General features: G+C 40.0%; 1 protein-coding gene across 6 annotated transcripts in view; it reads left to right on the forward strand.

Annotated features, from left to right (window-relative positions):
* dennd1a (DENN/MADD domain containing 1A) overlaps positions 1–18,982 on the forward strand; it is a 1,314,459-nt gene that overhangs the window by 1,190,380 nt on the left and 105,097 nt on the right. The gene's annotated exons all lie outside the window — the stretch shown is intronic.

Here is an 18,982-nt window from a genome sequence, read left to right on the forward strand (position 1 = left end):
ATTAATCCCCAAGGAAAAATTTAAATGCATACCGTGGCAAAGTGTAAAACTTAAAAACATTAAATACGCAGATATAGACTTAAATTACAGTATAAGATAGTAGTATCAAAACGTATAATACAGTAATTGTTTTGCTAAAAAATAACTAATAAATTAACGTTTGTATTTTTTTCCTATGGTTTCTGGTTGGAGTGAAGGGTAGGACGTCAAGAGGGAGCTTTAAAGTGCCTTATGGCAGCAGGCAGAAAAGATCCCCAGAGGTGCTTCTTATTACACTGTAGAGAAATGAGACCACTAGTCCAGAAAAGCGCCCCCTGGAGGGGATGGTCAGAATTGTTTGCCACAAAAGCCTTCCTAGTGTCCAGAGTCATTCCTGTGATGGAGCTGGTTCTTCATCACCTGAACTCTCGTTGCATCCCCTGGAGACCACCACATAACAAAAAGCAGATTTTTTTTGAGCAATTAAAAGTCGGGCATTTGCGACTCTCTCGTGGTCACACTGTGAGTTACACAGTGACCCTTTAGCCCAGTGGTTTAAAGTCTAGTTAGGTAGCCATTAAACCACACTGCCAGGCGATCCACCAGCCCCAGGAGGTCTTCAGGAGGTCTTCAGGGCTGAGACTGGCATCTACTGTATAGTCTTTTTTTTTCTTTCATTTCTTCTGGTGGGTTCAAAAATGTAAAACTTTGTTCTGACTCAGCTTGCTGTGGTGAAGGAACAGACACTCAATGGTTTGCTTGAAAAAGTTATGCTTTATCGAATGTATTAATATTCTTAAAACTAGACAAGAAAGAATTTAACAAATAACCCTAGAAGTGCATTAGTATGCTTTGGATTAGTCACCCCAATTTTGCGGTCTGAGTGTGTAAATTAAGAAGCTGGCGGTGTGCAACCATAAGAGGTTTGGAGATGGCTTTTCTCTGAAACTTTCTTCTGAACAGCCTTGTTAATGGACTGCTTTTCTAATAGCTTTATTGTGGTCCAGAGCTGCAGGGTGTAAACTAGTTGTAAATGGAATATGACTGCATTTCATTTTTATATACATATTAGCATTGCAAAGAAGTGGATCTCTCGGTGGATGAATTCCGTTTTTAATTTGTGAGTTCTTATGCATGGCGGGAGTGTCCTTTTAGTTCCTGCGGCCGTTGATTTCTTCTTCAGCACACACGTGGTTACCTTGAGACACCTGTAGATTTGGCCTGGCTTTAGTAGGCCACGGGTGTCCATTTATATGCGGTGCCATACAATAGTGAAATGGGCCTCCCAAATAGAGAAGTAAAATTTGCTTCAGGTACACAGAGACAGGGGAGAGGGGGGTGTTAAGGATCTTTGCCACATGAACTTGAATTAATTGTTCAGTTCAAAATATGAAGTTTCTATGTCAACCTGACAAAGCAGCACTCTTGGAAAGAAAAATATATGAATCATCTATTAAAAGCGATAATTAAAAGTAAGCAACAGAGCATCAATTGAAACATTAAAAATGAACAAATGAGCTGCGCTAATTTTGAATAAAGCACAGCGGACACATTGCCATAATTCATTTTAAATCTTAAGTACTCTTGCATTTTAATTTAGCCTATTAATAGCTTTGTATTGATTCATTCAAACAGAAAAATCCACACATGACACAGTGCAGTGTTAAAACCAGATGACTTTGCTTTATCATAATTTTATTGTGATTATCCGTTCTATAAATGTGGGTGACAACGTGGTGGCAGTTTTTAGTGCAACACTTAAAACGTTCCACGAGGTTCACTGCTTATGTGGAGTTTGTATGTTCTCCCCATGTCTACACTGGAGTTTTCTCCTGTTACTGCTGTAGGAAATGTGTATGATGTGAGATATGATATTAATTAATCAGTTCATTAATTATCACTATTGCTTTTAATGCTTTGCAGTAAGGAGACTGTGGAAGATTGTGGGTTCGCTTCCCGGTTCCTCCCTGTGTGGATAGCGCTTTGAGTACTGAGAAAAGCGCTATATAAATGTAATGAATTATTATTATTATTAACGATGCCAGTAATTAATTACATAAAAAGTTAATAGAACACCCACCCAGAGACACCAAATCAATGTAGTGTGTATGAGGACTTTAACTTCTGTCCACCCAAGAATCCAGCCAGGACACCACAAATATGAAGAGCTCTGTACAAAAATCAGCAAAAGTCTACTTTAAATGCTCACCTTCACTGCTGTAGTTTGGACGCCGTGACTAACTGTTTTTCAATAGCAATAAACCAAATACAGTCGACCCTTGATATACGACCGGCCTGACATGCGAACAACTTGGTTTACGACCAAAATTTTTGTTTTGAATTAATACCAACGTCTTGCGTTACGACCCGAATACGGTCACGTGTATCCGCTTGTGCAATTGTAAACAAACAGCCAAGAGCGTTTGTAATTGTCAGTCGGAGCCCAGATACAGTAATCCCTCGCTACTTCGCGGTTCACTTTTCGCGGATTCACGACTTCGCGGATTTTATATGTAAGCATATGTAAATTCATAACGCGGATTTTTCGCTGCTTCGCGGGTTTCTGCGGACAATGGGTCTTTTTACTTGCTTCCTCAGTTGGTTTGCCCAGTTGATTTCATACAAGAGATGCTATTGGCGGATGGCTGAGAAGCTACCCAATCAGAGCACGCAGTTAAGTTCCTGTGTGCTGCTGATTGGCTCAGCGGCAGAGTGTTGCATTAACCAGGAAGTCTCATCTCACTCATTCATCATTAACGTGCTACTGCTTCAGGGGCCGTGTCCAAGCACCAACAGAAGATGCAAATGATTGCAGAAAAGGTAAAATTTTTGGATATGTTGAAGGAAGGGAACAGCTACACCGCTGCAGGACATAGATTCTTTTTATTTAAAAAGGAGGAAAAGCATATAAGATCTACGGCCGCAGTGTCCTTTAACCAGGGTGCAAAACGAGTTGCAAGTGGACGTGATAAGGCAGTAGTCTGGATGGAATCTGCTTTAGGAATCTTTGCAACAAGGTCGACGACGTCATGACCGCCTACAAGCTGCTACGTGTACTTCGCTATACAGTAAGTGTAAACTTATCTACCGATTTCATATTGCTTAGCAGTTGTCCCTGTTATTAATAGAGTAAATGGTGGGTTGTAAACAATACAGGGAGGGTTTAAAAACGTCCAAATACACGTTAAATAATTAAATAAATATAGTGTCCCTACTTCGCGGAAATTCAGTTATCGCGGTCGGCCTTGGAACCTATCTCCCGCGATAAGTGAGGGATTACTGTACATCTGTTTGTGGATGTAATTTCGGTCAGTGCAGTGATTTATATAATTTATTTTGATAATTGCTAAGGAAGGAAGAGAAGGTAAAGAAAGCGATCACAATCGAAACGAAGAAGGAAATTGTGTGCAAATATGAGAGTGGCGTTCGTGTGACCGATCTCGCTAATATGTACAGCATGTCGAAATCCACCATCTCGACAATTTTACAACGAAAAGATTTGTATAAGGAAACTCCTTCCAAACAATAACCACCTTCCATTTCATTCTCCTCCCTTCCTGCAAGCCAAAGATGTCAACTTAAATGGTGAGTACATTATGAAATTGTTGTTTCTGGTAGGCTAGGCACTTTTTATAACTTTTTGGTTAGTACATTAGAAAAAATTTTGGTGTTTTTGGTAAATTATGCACATTATACAACCCTTTTTTATTAAAAAAAAAGTTAAGTAAGTGTTGCTGTGGGAGGTTCGGAACGCATTAAGGGTATTTCCATTATTTCTTATGGGAAAAATAGTCTTGACTTACAACCAACTTGAGTTACAACCAGCCCTCGCGAACGAATTGAGTTCGTAAGTCAAGGGTCCACTGTAATACAATTTATTCAAAAACATAAGCATAACAGAAGTTGGAGATATGCAAGTAAAGGACAAGTGTTTGTGTCTCTTTCAAAAAGATGGTACATCACAAACCTTTGTAGTCATAAAATGCTTTCCATTTGTCATTCCAGTAGATGACCCATCACAAACATCAACACTGCTTTTAAGAATCACATACCAAATGGCATATAACAGAGACATATGCATTGCATGGTGCACAGCTCATGTTAGCAATGATAGTGTTGGGGCTCCTCGAAGGCAACCCCTCTATAGTTGATGGAGGAAAAAAACAATCTCAGAGGGGTCTTTTTCAGACTGACTCAAAATAGTGGCAGAGCACCTTAAGAGGAAGCCAGACCAGAAGGGGCGGAGCCAGGAAACAGTGACCCAGAAGTGACATCACTGGGACTGCTGCTTAGATAAGCCTTCGAGTTCTCTCCCAAGCACATGTGTGTGTATATATAGTGCTGTATATTTATGTATAGATAGGTAGATTAAGGACACTAGCAAGCAACACAAAACATAAAATTACAACATCTTAGTTGAACATTTTCTCTCCCATAGAAAAGGCAACACAACTTATGAATTCTGGTCTTTCAATTTATATGGTCAGGATGGATAAGTTCTTTAGCTAGTTGTCAAGCTTCTATTGCCTGCACCGTGGTGTTCTTTGGTCTACACGGGGGGCTGCCTCCCCACCCACCCAAACAACAAACAGTTTTCTCTGTTTACATGTGTGCATATGAGATGCTGCTCTGAACTTTCCTTCTGGATATAGGAAGAAAATTGTAATTGTTAAAGACGTATCTTTCACAAAGGTTATTACTTTTCTGTTACAGTGATACCAACACCATTATACTTTAGGTTGCTTTATCCTGAAATTTTAAGTTCAAATTAATACTTATTGGACTCAAGCTGGTGTGCTTAATGTTTTGGTGTAGGCAATGCTTTGTTCATTTCCTGGTCAACATTCTCCGCACATGTGGAAGGATCTTCAGCCCTCTTTTCTTTCTTTGTTCTCCTTCTTTGTCTTTGTTGCACCTTCAGCATACAGTGTTCTTGGTAGCTGGCGATCAGTCAGCTCCCGTCATTAGCAGGACAAACGCGTGGCTTTTACATACAGCCTCTCTCTTGCTCGTGCAGTTCCTATCCTTAGCATGGTTTGGACACATGGCCCCCTTGTCCAGCTCCAATACTGGCATGTCTTTCACCTTTCCAGTCCAGCACACAGTTGCTACTTGAAAGAAAAGTAATTACTCTTGCCTCGGTTTCTGCCACACTCTAGGCAAAATGATACCCACTATAGAGAGTAAAAGTTACGGCAGGTTGAGAGCAGTACTAGCTTACTAGAGAGAGCACAGATCAGGGGTGTGAACGGGCTTTTAACAAATGGAGTGGACATTGGCTTCTTTGGTGCACATAAGCTGATCCTTTTGGTTGATAGTTGGTTCAAAGCTTAGCCATCAAGGTCACATTATTTGAGTTACAGCTCTTGGTTTAAGACAAATATTTAACTGGTACCATGAGAAGACATGTCTAGGGTGTCACTTGGTGATTTTATCAGGTAATGCACAGAAGGCCCTGCTTGTAGGACTGAGAGTCTTTAATTGACATTAAGAGTGTCTTTTTTAGCCAAGGATGTGTCTTCCATGCATAGCACCTCCAATGTCCAGCAGGGAGCGCTAGCTCTCTGGTAATGAGTTCCTTCGTAATTGTGGTGTGTTATGTGCCCTGAATCTATAGAGATATACAATCAAAGTCGACACTCCTTCCTTAGTGATACGGCAGTAAGAAATCACGCAAGAGAAATAAGTTAGCTTTGTTTAATGTCAGCTTACACTGCATAACAGACGAAGGAAGCCAATAATAAAACCCAGTTCGGGCGTGGGGGCCAGAGGTATTGAGTCTGTCGATGTTCGGCGGTGCAGTAGAAGTCATTTTCGGGATCGGATGACGATATCTCCCATCCATCCGTCAGCTTCAAAAGCTGTGCAATGTTCCAATGCTTTATACTCTTTCGTCACATGCAGGACCTCCCTTAAGTGACCATTATCTTCCAAACAAGGCAATGGTGCTTAAACAAGGATACAGTTCCATGCTGACTTAAACAGGTAGAAATTGTACGCAGCATCTGCACGATTTCCGTCTGTTCCAATCCATCTGATGTGATACTGCTTGCCTACCAGCTCTATATGGTGAACCCCTGTGCTTAATCTGGCTCTTAAGCTGTGCATGTGAGTAGAAAAAACAGATTTGTAAAAGATATTTACATAGAGCACAGTGACATATTAAACTTATGCTTATTACACCTCCTTTTATACTTGCGGTCTTTGAAGACGACTTTCTGCGTCCTCGGTCCTTTTCACTTCTTCCTCGGGTGTCTCTCACTCGCACTTCCTCTCTCAGTCGCATCACCAAAGCCCAGCTGACCAATCAGATTGCTCTGAGGGATTGGACGCACAAACACACACACACACACACACACACACACACACACACTCTGACAGATTTGTCTAAACCTGACAAGAATATTCATTCAGGACTTTCACTACACATCCTGCACACAGCAGTTATACTCTATAGATAACGGTAAGATGGTGATATCAGCAAAATGTTAAGATAAATTACTTAGTTTATAATTATTACATTTAACAACCAGGGCAAAGATCAGTTCTTTTTAAGAGAAAAAATAAGAGCTTATAATAGGAAGTGAAAGCTGCAAATTATTATGAAGATTAAACAGAAACAAGTTCACATCACCATAGTCATTAAGTTTAAAGCTGATTGCCTTGAATCGGTTTTTTCTATTTATTTGTGTGTGTGTGCATATCTAAATATGCAGTGTATATAAATAATTTACCAAAAATCTTGTAAATTTTTAAATATTATATTGCCTATTAAAAATAAAGCAGTTTCTCTTTTCATTTTGCTGTATTTAAAGCCACCTAAATTTTCAAGACTTTGAGAATTCAAGTACATTACTTGTCTGGGCTTTTTACTTTGCTATTTTTGTGTCTGATAAAATTCTTTTTTTTTTTTATATAAATTGTATGTTGTTTTAAAATTGAGTAACCCGTGCAGAGCTGTGCATTGATCTAACAAGAAAGGCTCGATAGAACAAAATGTTAAAACTGAATTGAATGAATGATACAGTGGACGCCTCGAGTACGTTTTTCGGATTTATCCAAAGAGGCAGTCTGGATCTGTCAATTATATTTACTTCATTTTACTGTTGAAAAGTCATTCTAGTAAAGATATGCTACTTGATTGAATAAAATAAATCTCTTTAGAAGGGTTTGTGGGCTTTCGTTTTTTGCTGCCTACCATTTATCTTTCTGTAGAAGCACATTGCTGCTTTTGCCTCGACTTGTCTAGTTTTTCTTTCCCATTACATTTTAGGATGAAGGAAGCGTTGGGTAGTTTCAGCCGCAACAAACCAATGTGCATGTTCTTGCAGAGACCCTGTGATCAATGTATCGATCCTCTCACTTGATTCTTTGTCAACACTGTGCGGTGTCTCAACCCTCCAGGGTTCGGTTTATTCAGTCGTGCGTAGCTGTCAGTCAGAGTCTGTGTGCGAGATCTGGCTGCTGCGCTCACAAATCCACTGCCGTGACATGTTAAGTTGTGCCCAACAAGTCTCCCATGTCGCTCGCTTCTCGTCAGGCCACTGATCTCATAAACGAGGTCTGCAGAGACCGCGGAGGCCAGTGACTGGCTGCAAATAGCAGAAGGGGAGAAATTGAGCAGGGAGAGGGAAAAAAAGAAAGAGAAATAAGTTGAAGCTTGTGTTTTACTTCCTAATCGCTTCAAGTTTTTCAGCCCCTTCATTGTGTTGCAGAGTGAAAGTAGAGTGTGGAGATTAGTCCAATAACACAGAATCTTCAAAGACAGATGGCTGGGAGTGCAGTGTCACATGAGGGATGAGGGAGTGTAGTTTAAACAGAAGGAAAGGCAGCAGGTAAAGGTGAAGGAACTCGGTAAGAAACACATTGCTGGACTTGAACCTGCCATTTCCCAAATGGCAAGTGATATTTAAGGCCTCACAAATGTGAACACAGTGAATTCACTGTTTGTGCTGAGTGTGTAAATATTTAGGTACACATTCTTGTCAGTGAATGATACTAGAATTTACTAATACAAGTGAAATACACGGGCCTAAAATAAAAGGCAAATAAAAACCAAGTTAAAGATATGGAGCTGTTAATACTCTGGGTGTTTTCTAAAAAGCTGTTTCTTTCAGTTCCTCTAGATGTTATAATGTATTTGGTAACAATTTAGTTTAGGAGTGCAAAAGTGAATCTATAACTCATTTATTTTTACTTAACAAGACTGTTCACGAGTCGGAAGAAGAAAGAAGTACGAGGCCACAGCATGAAGCTGAATAGAAAACGCCAAAGTGAAACCACCGAGGAAAGACAAGCGAGAGAGAAACTCGTTTAGCCGCCGATAGACAAAGGGGGGCGAGCACATCCGCAAAACGAAACCGCCGACTCTGCATTTCAATTTTTTTCTGACGATTTCAATAGTTTGTAGGAGGCCGGGCTTTTTACAGCATAGGCTTACACAGCTAGTAATATACTGTATAAGAGTAAATGAGTAACAGATGCATTTCTGCAATGCCTAAACTAAAGTGTTACCATTTATTTTATTATTTGTGGAGATTCATATATACCACGCTAAAAATGGGCGACCCGCTTTTGAAGTTCAGCAGGTATCATTGCCCTTTTTCTTCTTCTTCCAATTATGGTGTTCTTCGTCACATACATAATCGGCCTTTGTTTGCAATTTGCTTGACATTCAGCAGATATCTCTGCTCTTTTTTTTCTTTCTGCCATGTCACTTGGTTTGCCAATCATTTTGCCATAATAAACCCACAAGCATAGGTCACTTTTCCAAAGATGCTACCTAAAATGTTTTGAATTTCCAGAATGTATCCGGTAATAAGCCCACCATTACAACCAGGATCTAGTTTGGATTCAAGTTCCAGTATTTGAAAGTAAAATGGACAGACCTTAACATTTTATATATATGGATGGATATATACTGTATACTAGCTGTCCCCTGTGGCTCCGCCCACATAGTTGTGACACAAGACAAACTGTAATAATCAATTATGAAAAAAAAATTTAATTCTGGCCAAGCGGAAGGTAAGTACGCTCCAGCATCAAACGGCACCGTGTCTGATCGTGTTCATCTCTGACGGGAGAGCATCCCTCGCATGAGGAGAAAAGCACGTGGACGTGATATCTCTGGTAATCGACAGGTACCCTCTAAAACACACGTACCTCTGATCTCTCTCTCAAAAATGTGAAATGTTACTCCTTAACAATCTGTAGATGATAATGTCCACTGAACAAACAGGTATCGCTAGCTAACCAGAGGCAAGGTACACTCCAACACGTGGCGAGAGGTAGAGCGACTAGAACGGAGGCTGGCCTGTGAGTGAGGAGGTCCCTGCCCAGCTCCCCACTCTTAAAGTCCCGTCTTCCCCCTCACCTCGGCCCGCAGTCTCTGTCTCGGATTTGCATAAATAATAAATACTGCACATGAACTCTGATACTTAGTGCGATGAGAGAAGTCGCAAAATCATCCGGAATGTTCAAGCAAATTATAGGAAAAAACCCAATCTAAATCCATTAAGTAGTTATATCGTGAAAAGCGGACAGACCTACAGACAGACAGTTGTTGAATTTTATATATATACTAGTCATTTAGCCCGTTACAATAACGGGTGCTAAACAGTAGTGCATAAACATTAGTAGGAACAGTCTATATTAAATGGCAAGGGACTTTGACCTCATTCTTTTTGTTGGTCGTATTTTTCTTTCTTTCAGCCTTTCTTTTGTTGATGTTTACTTGCTGAGCTGACCGTTCTTCATGGGCTGCCGCCGTGTATTGTGTGTCTTTAATTTTCTGTGACGGTAATACTGTCTTGTACGTCCGCTGGCTTGTACGTCCGTAATATACCTTTAATTTTCTCTGGCAGTAATACAGGCGTGCGCGTCGGTAATATGCCTTTAATCTCCTCTGACAGTAATACTGGCTTGTATGTGGCTGTAATATGCGTCACTGTATTGTGTACCTTTAATTTCCTCTCGCAGTAATACTGGTTTGTATTTCCGTAAAACGCCTCTAACTTTCTCTGACAGTAATATCGCTCATCGCACCGTGCCCCGCGCATGCGCACTTCACCAGAAGACACACATGGACACCTGGACGCACACAGGGATTTTATTAAAGAGGATGTGTGTGTGTGTGTACTGTAAATGTGGACACAAAAATAAAGAGTTGGGGTACCACCTGGGTCACCCCATATAATTAGATTAAAAAATAAACAAAGCGCAATAAGTGCAGAGTAGTCTTTTCAGATTGAAGTCCTCAATTGAACTCAAACAAGATGGCTGATTTCTGGGTTATGAATCCAGTTGACAGGAGGAAGTGGGTAAAGGCAGATGGACACAGAGTGACGTCAGAGATGGAGTGGCTGTCAGTCTACCATTATGCAGAGAGAGGGAAATTGAAGGCATTAGTACACAGCGCCATCCCCTGGTCCGGCAGGTAATTACTATCACCAAAGCCCTTCAGCTGTTTCCCAGTTGTTAAAGAAAAAATGGAAGAGAAATACATTAGAAATAAGTAAGTATACGATTGAATACATAAATGGAATACCAAAAATAATAAGATTAAATCTATATACACTTACATAAAAATAAACTTCTAACAAACAGAGTCCTTAATTATGGACTAAATTGCTGAATTTATTTCTTTAAGTCTATAGTAATATAACGAGAAGTCTGATGCTATGGTCAAATAGCCAGAGAGGACAGAAAGTAAAAACTCCAACTGGCGAGATGCTGGAGAAAAAAGCGCTGTGGGGATTACAAAGTCAAATGACCACCCAGCCCTCAGTGTATGTAAGTCATTCTGATTGTATGCTTCATTCTAGAAGATTCAGTGCAGCAGGTCTTATGGACAATTGAAGTATCAACATTCTATCCAAAAATCACAGGTGGCTGCGGAGTACTTTGATCAGATGGCAGTAATGTAACTTGCTATCTCAAAAAGCTGGAAGAGAAATCAGAGAATAGTTTACGGTAATACATAAAAAATCTATAAGAAGTGGCGCTAAAAAGCAGCTTCAGAAAAGCCAAATTAGACAAGAGGGTTTGTAGGAGGTTTTTTTTTCTTTAAATATTCACCAGCATTAGCCTGGCATATCTCTGTTGGTATGGCAGTCCAGATTTTTGGTGTATAACAGTAAAAGGCCGTCTCGCCATGATGCGATAAGCAGACCACTATTAGAAGGGTCTAAGGTTAGGACTAGGAATGTAAGGGGACAGGCACTCCAAAATAGAGAATGAAGCAAGAAAATTTAAAGCTTTACTGAATAATCTAAAATGGATTTCTTTTCAAGCTGGTAAAGATACAATTTTAAACTTGCTAAAAATAAAATGAATCTGAAGAATGCTCACTGTAGAACTTCGTTATGCCTCTCACAACAGTGTCTTCTATTTCTTGTTCTATATTATTTTTATTATTAATTTTTTTATGTAACTTTATTTAGCAAATAATCTTGCCTACTACACCAGTTGCTGGAAACATACACATTTTTCCATTGCTTTCTGTTTAGTTTTTACATTTAATTTACAGTATACACATAAATAAACTACAACATAATATAACATTGTGAAACCTGCTTAATCCTTTACCAGGCTGTAGGTGGGCTGGAGTCTGTGTTGTGCATGAACTAGTTCAAAAGAACGGTGAACTTAACGTAACGTATTTGCAAGAGCAGAACTTAAACGTGAGCTAGTTCAGTTTTATGTGACATTCTGGATCTGGTTTCGGTCTAGATTAAACGTTTTGCTTTACCCTGTAATGTAGGGGTGGAGCCGAATCTGAATACGATATTCGGATAAGCACACCTAGTGGATTTTTACAAATATTTATTTCGTACAAATTTTTTTGCCATTTATGTGTATTCCGAAAAATAACATAAAATCAAATAGACTCTGTCTGTGTTTGCCTGCTTGTGCTTAAGCTGCACATCTGCTGGCAAGAGCACGCGGTGAAGCTCTGCTTTTGCTTTTAGGAAAACGTTGGACTTTGCAAGGCCACTTTATATTTTTCCCCGTTGGACATGCAATATGTGACGCGAATTTTGACCAGCACTGTAATCGGTTAGTTCACCTACGTACTGGTTCCACAAGTCACCATTTGTGTCACACGGTTGGAAACAGAAGCGGTAATTTATATATATATATACTTGCATCTATTTAATGTCTTTTTAGCCCGGGAGGATATTAGCATACAGTGGAACCTCGGTTTGCAAGCATAATTTGTTCCGGAAATGTGCTTGCAGTCAAAAGCACTCGTGTATCAAAGCGAATTTCCCCATCTTAATACATAATTCGCCTGCCTCCTCACTCACTCACTCACGTCCGTCCGAAGCCGAATACGCAGTCGCCTTCTGCAAACGTCCGAAGCCGAATGTGCAGTCGCCTGCTGCGCAGCTGCCCGAAAAACCTTACAAGACCAACATCGCAGCAGGCGGCGGATTTACGGCCGCAAAAATTCAAAGAGAAAGGCGACTTCGATTAAACTTCTAGAGGCCTGAAAGGTGATTTCGAATACAGCTCAAGGCCTAATTACGCATTCTGATTCAATTACACATTCATTCAATACACCTGTATCAGGTTTGTGGTGCTTATACTTATTACTATTCCATATTGTTCTGGAACATTCATCATTCAATATTATACTATAGGCCTGGAAAATTCATCAACTAACATTACAATCCTGTACAGTAATGAGTAAAGCGGACTACAATCATTACAAAACAACTTCTTCGTTACTTATCATTTGTTCTTCATACACTGCTGACACAAACTCGTGCCCGTTTCATCTTACGTTGTCGAAACGGGCTCTTTGTCTAGTAAGAAATAATGGAAACACAGATGATTTGTTCCACAACCCAAAACTATTCATATAAAAATGATTAATACAAAATATAAAGTAAAAATACATAAAACAAATTAACCTGCACTTTACCTTTAAAAAGAATCATGGCTGGTGTGAGTGAGTTTCTAAACTCTTGTGGGATTTGACCCAACGGGACGACACGCGGAAGAGCGTCCCAAAGCAATCGCAGTCTCCCAGCGCTGTAGCAGATCGCCTTAAAAGCGAATCCGAAAAAATCGCGGACATGCTATAAGCGCCTGCCATCGATGGGTGACACAAGGAACATTATAAATGCGCAGGGCACAGTATTACTTGGCCACGACCCTGCCTGACTGCTGTGTCTGTGTATAGGAGAGTGGCAGATCACACTACAATAAATAACCGCACTGTTGCTGTTTCAAGCTGAATAAAGCTGGTGTTGCTAAAGTACTGAGACTCAGCTTCGTGTTTTGGGGTGCAAGACGAGGACTCGCACGTCACAGCACACACACGCACGCAGGCAGTCACAATGCTGTAGTAAACAGTATACGCTTGTACGGATGTTGACTATATGAGTGAGGTATGCTGACTGAGGCCGAGCATGGGAGACGATTACCCACAATCCCGCAGCAAGAGAGAGAGAAGAATCATCAGCTCAGTTGTGATCACATGACGCTCAGCAGACAAAGCGTATACATACTACTCATATTGAAAGACCTCGCTCGTTTATCAAGTTAAAATTTATTAAAAATTTTAGCTCGTCTTGCAAAACACTCGTGAACCAAGTTACTCGCAAACCGAGGTTCCACTGTATATAGTTATACGTGTTTGTTGCTGGGTATAACTCAATAAAGTTTATTTAAATAAAAAAGTCTTCATAATTATAGTAATTTATTCAATAACATTGTAATAGCCTAATAAAAGGCACGCAAAATTGAAAAAAGTAAATTTATTCTCACTCCGTTCAAAATTGAAATGGTGAACTTTTGAACGTGAATTTATTCATTTTAATCTGTGTGAACTGAACTGAACTTTGAGCTGTAGTAGTTCTTGTGAAGTGTGACCTTGCACAACACTGGCTAGAGTGTATTCCAGCAGAACTGGGCACAAGACAGGAAGCAGCCTCAGATTGTCTGTTGCAATGGAGCACAACTATTGAAAGACATTTGGGGTAAGAAAGACCAGGTATAAACCAGATGGGAGCGCCCTTGCTGGCTGGGGCTGTCCTGCCGTGTGTCTTGAAGTTGGAGGCTTTATACATAATTAGAGCTAAGCTGGTAATAATAATAATAATAATAATAATACTTTTTATTTATGTAGTGCCATTCTCAAGGCACTTGTAGTTCTTCCTCAGTCTTACTGTTTATCAGAGCAAGAACACGGCAGCAGCAGGCTTGTCCGGCATGCTTAAAAATCAACGATCACCTAGATAACAGTAACATCGTTTTGTTCTTCAGACTTCAAATGAAAGATAAACTGAAGGAAGCTCTTATGCTTAGAAAAACTAATGGTTGAAAATGGATCCATAAATAATATATCTATGTCCATGAAAAGGCACCATTTAAATATTAATAAGCAGGACAGTTCCAAAATCTGTCCAAATGTTTTGGGTGATCCTCGACATTATTATAAAATTTAAAAAGTTGTCATGGAAGACAGTACCTTTGCTTGCTGGCCTCCGCTAGTCTTGTAACCTTTTTTATTTATTTATTTATTGTATTTTTAATAACTTTTTGCCATTTTTCAGCAGCATTCCAATCAGCAGAGTATTTTACAAATCACATTAAGCTAGATAGCACAGTGAGCTCAGAAATTGCAGCCCATTTAATTTAAAATGAGAAGAGCAACCCTAGAAACGGAGAAGATTATAAGTGAAAGCATTTTAATATTCATAAATGCAAAGCACTGCTTATTTGTTGAAAAGATATGGGATACAAATGCAAAATTAATGGCATCAAAATAGAGAAAGAAGAATATGGAACCCTCAAGGGATACAGTGGACTGTGTGCTAGAAAGGACTGAGCGGTGAACGGCGAAAAAAAAAAAAAAAGAGTTTTATACTCAGAGCACAAGTGTAGAATAAAATTATTGAATGTTTTAATTAAACTTTGTTTAGAATTCTGGCTCCATTTGTGTGTACCTAATTAGGAGAGTGACACTGCTGCACTGGGAAAGGGTTATGAGTGTTAAGTCCTTCTGATCAGTGGAATAGATAAATGGCGCATTCTCAGTCAAAAACAGACACTCAAAGAAAGAAGTACAGTTGCCCTTCCTTATTTTACCTCATTACATCAAAAATGTATATAATGCAATGGAATATAATTTTAAAAAAGAAATCGCTTGGCTCAGATTCCAGATATAGGAGTATAATAGAAACACACAAGCATAGATGAGGCCTTTTCTAGCCTTTCTAGAGGCTCCAGCCTTCAAACCACCTGCACAGTCATGTTACATCCACCCCAAAAGAGTTCTGTTTGGGGGTCTAAGCCTACTTAGACCAAGAAACAATCTGCTTTTATCAAAGTTGAGCTCTTAATAGTCCAGGAGGCTTTGTGGCCTTGGGAATACGGCTGGTGCAACACAGCTCCGGCCTACTCTTGGCGTGTTCTGTTCATGTCTGCGTTGGATTCTGTTCAAGCACTCAAAGTTTTTTTTCCCATTTCCCAAAGCCCACCCTTTTATGTAATAGCTGACTCTAACTTAAAACATTATTTAATTCAATTTATTTTGACTTAGAGTACAATGTAGAGTATTTGTTGCAGACCTTACAATATAGTCACAATAAGTATGTAAGAGTTGCACAGGATATGTACGAGGGAAGTGTGACTGTGGTGAGGTCTGCGGTAGGAGTGACGGAGGTGGGATTACATCAGGGATCGGCTCTGAGCCCTTCCTTATTTGCAATGGTGAGGGACAGGTTGACAGACGAGATTAGACAGGAGTCCCCCGTGGACTGTGATGTTTACTGATGACATTGTGAGCTGTAGCGATAGTAGGGAGCAGGTTGTGGAGACCCTGGTGAGGTGGAGATCTGCTCTAGAGAGGAGAGGAATGGAGGTCAGTAGGAACAAAACAGAATACATGTGTGTAAGTGAGAGGGAGGTCAGTGGAATGGTGAGGATGTAGGGAATAGAGTTGGTGAAGGTGGATGAGTTTAAATACTTGGGATCAACAGTACAGAGTAATGGGGATTGTGGAAGAGAGGAGAAAAAGAGAGTGCAGGCAGGGTGGAATGGGTGGAGAAGAGTGTCAGGAGTGATTTGTGACAGACGGGTATCAACAAGAGTGAAAGGGAAGGTCTACAGTATGGTAGTGAGACCAGCTATGTTATATGGGTTGGAGATGGTGGCACTGACCAGAAAGTAGGAGACAGAGCTGGAGGTGGCAGAGTTAAAGATGTTAAGATTTGCGTTGAGTGTGACGAGGATAGATAGGATTAGAAATGAGGACATTAGAGGGTCAGCTCAGGTTGGGAGACAAAGTCAGAGAGGCGAGATTGCGTTGGTTTGGACAAGTGCAGAGGAGAGATGCTGGGTATATTGGGAGAAGGATGCTAAGGATAGAGCTGCCAGACAAGAGAAAAAGAGGAAGGCCTAAGAGAAGGTTTATGGATGTGGTGAGAGAGGACATGAAGGTGGTGGGTGTAACAGAACAAGATGACGAGGACAGAAAGATATGGAAGAAGATGATCCGCTGTGGCAACCCCTAACGGGAGCAGTCGAAAGAAGAAGAAGAAGAAGACCACTTCACACAATACAACAGACACAAATTATTTAAAAAGTAATGTTGATTAAAACAAAGGGTAACGCATTATAATAACTTTCCTTGTATTCATTAATAAAGCTTTACAAACATTTGTAATTAAATACTGTCCACCTCTGATTACATTGGATTCAGAAAGTGGTCAGACCCCTTCACTTTCTGCCCCATTTATCGTCTTGTATCCGAAATGGATATATTTGCCATTTTTGCCCATGTATCTACATTCAATGACCCATAATAACAAAGTGAAAACATGTTTTCAGAAAGACTTGCAGATTTATTACAATTCAAAAGCTAGAATCTCTTATTCATATAAATATTCAGACCCTTAATTCCGTACTTTGTAGAAGCCTCTTCGGCAGCAATTCCAGCTCCCAGCTCTCAGTGTGCTTCCTATGCCTTTATTCCTCCTCGTGTGTCTCACACTTAGGGTTACCACTTTTAATACAAAAAAATAAGGGACGCATACTGCAGCGGGGGCCACATCCCGTTTTACCCAATCAAAAGTTGGAAAGGAGGCATCTTCATAAAATGCGTGTGGGATGATTTGCATGAGATGCTGCTTTAAAAAAAATGATAAAAAAAATACGGGACAAAACCCGTCCCGTATTGATTCAAAACGGGACGCGCAATTTCATTCTCAAATACGGGACGATTCCGTATTTTAAAGGACGGGTGGCAACCCTACTCACACTCACACTTCCTTTTTTGCATGTGTCACCAAACACAAACCGACCAATTAAATCAAAGACAAGCTGACCAATCAGACTGCTCGGAGGAACCAGACACACACACAGCACAGACCTTCACGTTTTATTATATAGTCAAAATGTTTACAATAATTGTGTACTTTGTTGCCCTGTTTATATACTATTTGGCTTCTGTGTGTGTTTGTGGGTGAAATCCCAAGAGGCAAAGCCTCCCTGATGTCACTGCCGAAGGACGACCCTCAGAGGTGGAGTCACCGTGATGTCACTTTTGAAAGACAACCCTCAGAGGTGGGGTCACCGTGATGTCACTTTTGAAAGACAACCCTCAGAGGTGGGGTCACCGTGATGTCACTTTTGAAGGACCGCCCTTAATCTTGATAATTTCCGAAGCTGAGAGTGGATCCTTCAGTGGTTCACTGAAGTTCTGTTGAGTGCCTTTATTGTGATAAATGATAGTTGGATTTTCTGTGTTTTTTTTTTTTTTTTTAATTTATTTTTTATGTTGTTTTTTAATTGTTGGATTGTGTTTGGGGAATTGTTGGCTCAGATTTGATTTGTCACATCCTGTTACACACAGTTCAATATGCGGTGTAATGCTTAGTTGCTGAACTCCAGGACTGGGCATTAGAAAAATAATAAAAAAATAACATATTAAATATTCAGCTCTTTAATTATCAAGAAATATCAATAAGTACAATGACAATATTATATTAATATGAAAATATAGAATAAATTAAAGTAGTAAATTATATAAATAACGTAATATAAGTGGACAGAAGTCCCTCTAAACTGGTGTTTTCAGTCAGCCGTGTCGTCTCCCTTCAGAGGTGAGGCCATTGTTGGGATGGCTGGTATCTCTGATAACTCCTTTGCCCCGATTCTACATTACTTGCTGAGGATGTGTTGCCTTTTTAGATAAACACTGTTTCCCTTTTGCCATTTTTTTCATTGTTGAGATCTTTCCTAATAATTTTTTGTCTTTAAAAACATAATGCATTGGCCTTGTCCTTGCTAACCAAGCGTTTTGATGGTTCTTTTCCCTAGGAGGATGTGTGTGTGTGTATTTAGGGTTTATTTGTTTTGTCTCTGAGCCCTGTTCTACAATCTGGCTGTAGTTCTAGCTGATGGACAGATCTTATTATTTTCCAATTATATTACTTTGTTTATGATGTATTTGAACAAATTTGTACCCTTATGTGCTAATTCTGTATTTAGTGAGGGGTTTCATCTCTTCTTGATTTCCCCCTTAGAGTTGTCTGCGTCTGCACTTGACACGCTGCGTCAGAACAAAGTCGTTTCTCCTGTTGTGGTGCATTTTTGAGGTCGCCATGACAGACTGGCCGTGTAGCTCTGTGAAATGAACGACTTGTGTTCTGTTTTGTGCGTTTTATTTATCCCATTTTTTGATACCCATTGCATGCCCAACCTACCTGGTCTCTTCCCAGGATTTCTTCCATGTATTTTTTTTCCTACAAGTTTTTTTTCTGGCAGTTTTTTTTTCATGTTTCCATAAAGAGTCAATACTGGCTGTGTCTGGGGCAGGGGGTGTCAAAAATGGAGTCTGTTAAAGCCAATTTTGAGCTATACAAGAAATGAATTGTTGCTGTTATTTTGTAACAGTTAAAACCAGGGCCCCTTTTTAGGTCTATGTAGGGAGAAGCCAGCCTGTGGAGTTGGGGGCCAGGCTGCTTGGGGTAAGCTTTGCTTGTGGATT

Source organism: Erpetoichthys calabaricus, chromosome 9 (genome assembly GCF_900747795.2).
Source record: "Erpetoichthys calabaricus chromosome 9, fErpCal1.3, whole genome shotgun sequence".
NCBI classification, from domain to species: domain Eukaryota; kingdom Metazoa; phylum Chordata; class Cladistia; order Polypteriformes; family Polypteridae; genus Erpetoichthys; species Erpetoichthys calabaricus.